We start from the raw sequence: 6,969 nt of genomic DNA, 5'->3' as shown, positions 1-6,969 counted from the left end.
CGTTCGGCTGGCGCGTCCGTCCCGCACGGGCGCTCGGAGAGGCTGGATCCCGTGCGCTCGCTCCCAGGACCGGGGGGGCTGGACCGACGTATTCATTCTGACTGTAGGGGTATCTTTGCACCTCACAAAAAAGTTTTTTTTATTCGTTGAGTACTTGTGTTTAGCACTTTTAAATTCATTCGTTGGGTATTTGTTGAGCATCTGTTATGTGCCAGGAACTGTTCTGGGCACTGGGCAAATGGCAGTTTAAAAAAAAAAAAGCAAACAGATCCGCTGAAATTCCTGCCCTCGTACGTGCTTCTCACGTGAGCCTGAACTTTTAAAGATTTGGTTCCCACCGAGCGATGAAAGGAGAGGGGGGCAATCATTTATAGGCGTTACAGATGTGAGCTAAATACTGTGTTGCCCACGCGGATAAGGGAGTTACAACCCAAAGCTATTTAGTGAATATGCAGAAAGTCTCAGGGCTACTAACTGACAGGGCTCCTGCCCGAAAGGGAGATGCACCTTCTCTCCAAAGCCTAGATAGAGATGCTTCCATTTTCCTTTATTTGTCAACACTTTGCTGAGCCTGTGCTCTGTGCTTGGTGCTGTGCTAGGTGCTGGTGATTCGAAACTCTGAGCCGGGTCCCTGCTTGCAAGGGGCTTAGAGTCTACCGGGGAGAGGTAGAATACACTACCAACAGGAAGCAGAATTCCTAAATTAAAGGAGACAAATAGGAGGAAAGGAAGAAGGATTCATGGCGGGGGATGGGGGGGGCATTGTAGAGAGGAACTTCATTGGGGGCCTAGTCCTGTGGTTTTCAAACTTTATTACTAAGACCTCTGTGCATAGCAGAAGTGGTCAGAGTTTCCATAAACTTATCAATCACATTTTATTTTAAATTTTTTTCTTTTTTTTAAATTAGGTATTTCTTAGAATACGTAGGCATCTATTTTAAAGGATCAAATAATTGTATGAGATTTGTTCATAAAAACCGCAGAGCCCTGCGTCCATCATCTCTCTCTGCCCGGAGGCAGCCATTTTTAGCTCTTTTAAGCTGTTTCTTTTGGCATTACCTTCATTACCCTGGCCCTCCTTCAGCTGCATCCCTCCCAGGGTGAGGAGTCCAAGGGGACATGCCTATCCAAAGCCCACTTACCCCCTTATAGGCCATATTCTGAATATCTGGAACCCTGGATTTCCCTGCCCAGCTTACTTCCTTGCTGATGATGTAGGCATCCCTAGTCCTGAAGGGTAGCCAAGGGTCAGTTACTTGAGCAAGAACCAAGAGAGGCGTGAGCACAAGCTGAGGTCTCCACGGGATCCCGTGTGAGGCTCTCTCAATGTAGGACAGAGGCAAGGGCAGAGGAAAAGAGTGAGGCAAGAGCTAGGGGCTGGGGGCTGCTGTTTTTTAGACTAGAACTCTGAGAATTCCAAAAATTCTAATTTAGAACATGTCTTTCCAGGTCCTTATGAAAGTACATTGGTAAAGTTAGGCATTAAAAAAAAATTGTTTTAATGTTTATTTACTTTTTGGGAGAGAGAGAGCGTGAGCACGAGCGGGGTGGGGGGGGTGGCACAGAGAGAGGGAGACACAGAATCTGAAGCAGGCTCTAGGCTCTGAGCTGTCAGCACAGAGCCTGATGGCAGGGCTCGAACCCAGAAACCGTGAGATCATGACCTGAGCCAAAGTTGAACGTTTAACTGACTGAGCCACCCAGGTGCCCCCTAGAAGGTATTTTATTTAACAGTTTGTTAGCTTAATATGTAACATTAAAATATTTGAGTAATTTTCCCATTTGTACTCTTGTCCCAGCTCCCGCAAATAATAGAGGCAGATTGGAGGATTTAACTTTTTCCCCTTCAGATCTCCTCCCCTGCCCACTGATACCTCATTCTCCTCTCCCATCTGTCAAATTTAATTCAATAATTTTTGTTAGTTCAGTTTTCAGTTTTCACCATACTGACTTCATATGCTACTTAGAGTTGAGTCATGTAAAACACTTTGATTACTCTTCCTCTCTTGAACAACTTTTGATTTTTCCTGGGATTAATAATTATCTTGTTTTTTTCATTTGTTTATGTTTTCTTTTCTTTCTTTCTTTCTTTCTTTCTTTCTTTCTTTCTTTCTTTTTTTTTTTGAGAGAGAGAGAGAACATGTGAGCAGGGGAGAGGGGGAGAGAGAAAGAGAGAGAGAGAGGGAGAATCCCCAGCAGACTCCACACTCAGGGTGGAGATCAATGTGAGGCTTGATCCCACAACTATGAGATCATGACCTGAGCTGAAATCAAGAGTCAGTTGCTCAACTGCCTGGGCCACCCAGGCACCACTCATTTATTTATGTTTTCTATGTATGTATCACAAACTCTGCCCCCAAATCCTCACCTAGTTGCCTAAATCTCTTCTCAGACTATGTAAACACAGCAGAAATTCTATCAGCTTCATCTTCTTGAAGATATCTCTGCAGAGTCTTCTGACCTGCTCCAATCTGAGTGTTTATCATCAACCCTTGCTACACAGTGGGCAACCTGGCATCTCCTCTGTCATCTTCTTGGCCTTGTCTTTAAACTTTAAATATATTTTATCTGTTCTTAAAACAGTTTAAAAATATATACACTCAAATGTCCTACGTATTAAATTTTGGAGTTCATCAAAACAGCCTTGTTGAACTTGAATGATTTTATAACACTGAGATATCATGAAATTGAATCTATAGATGTACTCTAGTAAGATTTGCTTTTATCTGTTTTAGACAGTGAGGTTCTACAAAAGGCTTTGCTTGGAAAAGGAGGTTGATTTAAAAAAAAATTTTTTTTTTGAAGTTTATTTATTTTGAGAGAGCAAGTGGGGTAGGGTCAAAGAGAGAGGGGTGAGAGAGAATCTCAAGCAGGCTCCACACTGTCAGCACAGAGCCCGATGCAGGGCTCCAACTCATGAGCTGCCAGATCATGACCTGAGCTGAAACCAAGAGTCAGACGCTTAACAGACTGAGCCACCCAGGCGCCCCAGTTGGCTGCTTTTTAAAATAAAAAAAGTTTGCAAACATCTTTCCTGGACTAGTGATCACCTAAGTGTGGCTCTTAAACTATGGTGAAGGTGTTGCTGCTGGCTACAGAGCTGCACAGGAGAGGAACTTGGAAGAGGGGGCATCCTAGTGGGAATGAAAGTAGGGAAGACTCATCATCTGAGAGAAGAGGAAGATTTATTTCCTCACACCCTCCAGTTCCCTCCTGACTAACTTCTAGCCCTTTTTACTGTCTGCCTACAGTCCCTCCACAGTCTTGGGCATTAGAAAACATGACATTTTAAAAAATCAGCTTTATGAGGTATAGTTTACATATAACAAAACTCACCAATTTGAAGTGTACAATACAGTAAATTTTTACACACGTACACAGTCATGTAACCACCACCATAATCCCAACATAAAACATTTCCTTCACTCAGAAACTTTCTTTGTGCCCCTTTGCAGTCAATCTCTTCCCCCTTGTCTGGCTCCTGGCCTCTCCTGATCTGGTATTTGTCACTATAGTTTTGTCTTTCTAGAATTTCGTATAAATGCAATCACAGTTTGTAGTAGTTTGTGTCTGCCTCTTTTCACTTAATACAGTGCTTCTGTGATCATCCATGTGGCTGCCTCTATCAGTAATTCATTCCTTTTCAATGTGAACTAGTATATTTCACTGCATAGGCAGACTACAATTTGTCCTTTCACAAGTTGGTAGCCATTTAGGTTGTTTGCAGGTTTATGCTTTAACAAATAGAGCTGCTTATGAATATTTGTGTATAGGTCTTTGTGGACATATGTTTTTACTTCTCTTGGGTAAATACTTAGGAGTGAGATTGGTGGATTGTATGGTAATGTGTATTTAACTTTTTAAATAACTGCCAAACTGTTTTCCAAAGAGGCTGTACCATTTTTCATTTTTCACCAGCAATATACAAGGGTTTCATTTTCTCAACATCCTCCTAACACCTGGTATCGTCATACTTTTTATTATCTGGCTCATCCTTCTCAGATTTTACATCTGGTTCTGGTTTTAACTTGCATTTCCCTAACAACTGATGATATTGAGAATCTTCTCATATTTGTAACACCATTGTACATCTTAGCTAGTGACATGTCTACTTAAATCTTCTACCTGTTTTAAAAACTGGCGTATTCTTCTTGTAATTATTGAGTTGTAGTGATTTTTTTATATATCCTGGGTACAAGTCTTTTATCAAATATATGTTTTGCAAATAATTTTTTTTCTAGTCAGTGGCTTCCATTTTATTTTCTCTTATGTCCATGTGTGTGGTGTATATTGGATATTTTTCTTGTAACATTTTTGTCTGGTTTTGGTAGCAATATAATGCTAACCTCAAAAAATGATTTGAAGGGCTCCTGGGTGGCTCAGTGGGTTAAATATTCAACTCTAGATTTCAGCTCAGGTCATGATCTCACGGTTCGTGGGTTCGAGCCCTGCCTCGGTCTCTGCACTGACAGCAAGGAGCCTGATTGGGATTTTCTCTCTTTCCCTTTCTCTCTGCCCCTCCCCAATGAGTGCGCATGCTCTCACTCTCCCTCTTGATAAATAAATAAACTTAAAAAAAAATGATTTGAGAAGTGTTCCCTACTGTTCAGTTTTCTGGAAGCATTTTTATAAAATTGTATTTTTTTTTTCCCCTTGGCAAAAATTAAGCCATCCGGGGCTGGATTTTTCTGCAAGGGAAAGGTCTTTAATTACAAATCCAATTTCTTTGGTAGATATAGGGTTTTTCAGGTTTTTTATTCTTTTATGAACTTTGATAGGCTACATCTTACAAGGATTTGTCCATTTCATTCAACTTACCAACTTCCTTTCCATGAAGTTCTTTCATAATACTCATTATTCCCACGTAGAGTCTGTAGTGATGTCCCCTCTCTTATTCCTGTTATTGGTAACTGGTGTCCTTTTCTTTTTCCTGGCACAATCTGGTTAGTGTTTTATCTGTTTTATTAATATTTCAAAGAGCCAAGTTTTGGTTGCATTGATTTTTCTCCGTTTTTGTTTGTTGGTTTTCCATTTTATTGATTTCTACTCTTATCCTTATTATTTCCTTCCACTTATTTTGGGTTTCTCTTTTCTTCCTTTTCTAGTTTCTCCCTCTAAGCACTGCTTTAGCAGCATCTCACAAATTTTGATTTTGATTTACCAAATTTTGTCATGTCATTTTCACTCAGTTCACAATATTTCATAATTTTCCTTGTGATTTCTTTTTTACTCATGTTGTTTAATTTACAAACATTTGGGAATTTTCTCAATTACTGATTTATAGTTTAATTCCATTGTGGTCAGAAAATATATTTTGTATGATTCTAATTTTTGTAAATTTATTGATACTTGTTTTAAGGCCCAGATTATTGTTCCATATGCATTTGGAAATAACATGTGTCCTGCTGTTGTTGGATGGTGTGTTCTATAAATGTCAATTTAGTCAAGTTGGTTGATAGCATTTTTCAAAACCTCTCTATCTTTATTTATTGTTTTCTACTTCTACCAGATCCTACAAGAGAAATGTTGAAATCTCTAACTATAATTGTAGATTTGTCCATTTCTCCTTTCACTTCTATTTTTTTGCTTCATATATTTTGAAACTCTGTCATTAGATGCATGTACATCTAGGATTATATCCCCCTTTATTAATTGTCACCTTTATCATTATGGAATGTCCCTCCCTTTTTATCTTTGCTAATATTTCTTTTTTTATGTTTGTTTTTGAGGAAGAATGAACAGCGTGAAGGAGAGGTAGAGAGAGAGGGAGACAGAGGATCTAAAGCAGGTTTTGTGCTGACAGCAGAGAGCCCAGTGTGGGGCTGGAACTCACGAACCACAAGATCATGACCTGAGCCAAAGTCAGATGCTTAACCGTCTGAGCCACGCAGGTGCCCCACTAATATTTCTTATTCTAAACTCTGATATTAATATAGCCACTCCAACTTTCTTTTTGATTAGTATTAGCATGGTTTACCTCTTTCCATCCTTTGACTTTTAACCTATGTGTGTTTTTTTATTTAAAGCGTGTTTTTTTTTTAAACATTTATTTATTTTTGAGAGAGAGACAGAATGTGAGCAGGGGAGGGGCAGAGAGAGAGAGAGAGAGGGAGACACAGAATCCAAAGCAGGCTTCAGGCTCTGAGCCGACAGCTCAGAGCCCGACATGGGGCTCAAACTCACCAACTGTGAGATCATGACCTGAGCCGAAGTCGAACACTCAACCTACTGAGCCACCCAGGCGCCCCAGTTTCCTTTCTTTTTTTAAGTTTATTTTGAGAGAGAGAGAGAGAGGACGTGTGCATGAGCAGGGGAGGGGCAGAGAGAGAGGGAGAGCAAGAGAATCCCAAGCAGGCTCTGCACTGCCAGCAAGGAGCTGGATGCAGGGCTGAACTCATGAGTGGTGAGATCATGACCTGAGCCTAAATCAAGGGTCCAACACCTAACCAACTGAGCCACCCCAGTGCCCCTAAAGTGTGTTTCCTATAGATAGCACATAATTGAGTCTTGGGATTTTCTTAATTGAACCTTATAATCTCTATCTTTTAATTGGCTTGTTTGGGTCATTTATATGTAATCTAATTATCAATATGATTGGGTTTAAAAGAAAGAAGGAGAAAGGGGAAAAAAAAGAAAGGACCTCAGATTGGGAATCAGGAAATCAGAGTAAAGTCCTGACTCTGTACTTCTCAGCTCTGTAACTTTAGGTAAATCTCTTAAGTCCTCTGAGCCTTAGCCGGCTCATACATGAATAAGTTGTTTATAAATTACAACATGCTCTGAAATCATAAGGGATTAAAGGGCTATCCAGTTCAAGATGTATAGATAGAAAGGTATCCGTAAACCAAGGTATGAGTGCCTCAAAGAACTAGATCTCATTCATTTATGTATTTCTAGTATCTAGGACCAGGCTTGGCATGTAGAATGTTACCAATAAGTGTTTGTTGAGTGAAAGAGGCAATAAAAGAA

The sequence above is a fragment of the Prionailurus bengalensis genome, chromosome B4, assembly GCF_016509475.1.
Source record: "Prionailurus bengalensis isolate Pbe53 chromosome B4, Fcat_Pben_1.1_paternal_pri, whole genome shotgun sequence".
Lineage (NCBI taxonomy): Eukaryota > Metazoa > Chordata > Mammalia > Carnivora > Felidae > Prionailurus > Prionailurus bengalensis.
This window is presented reverse-complemented; position numbering follows the sequence as displayed.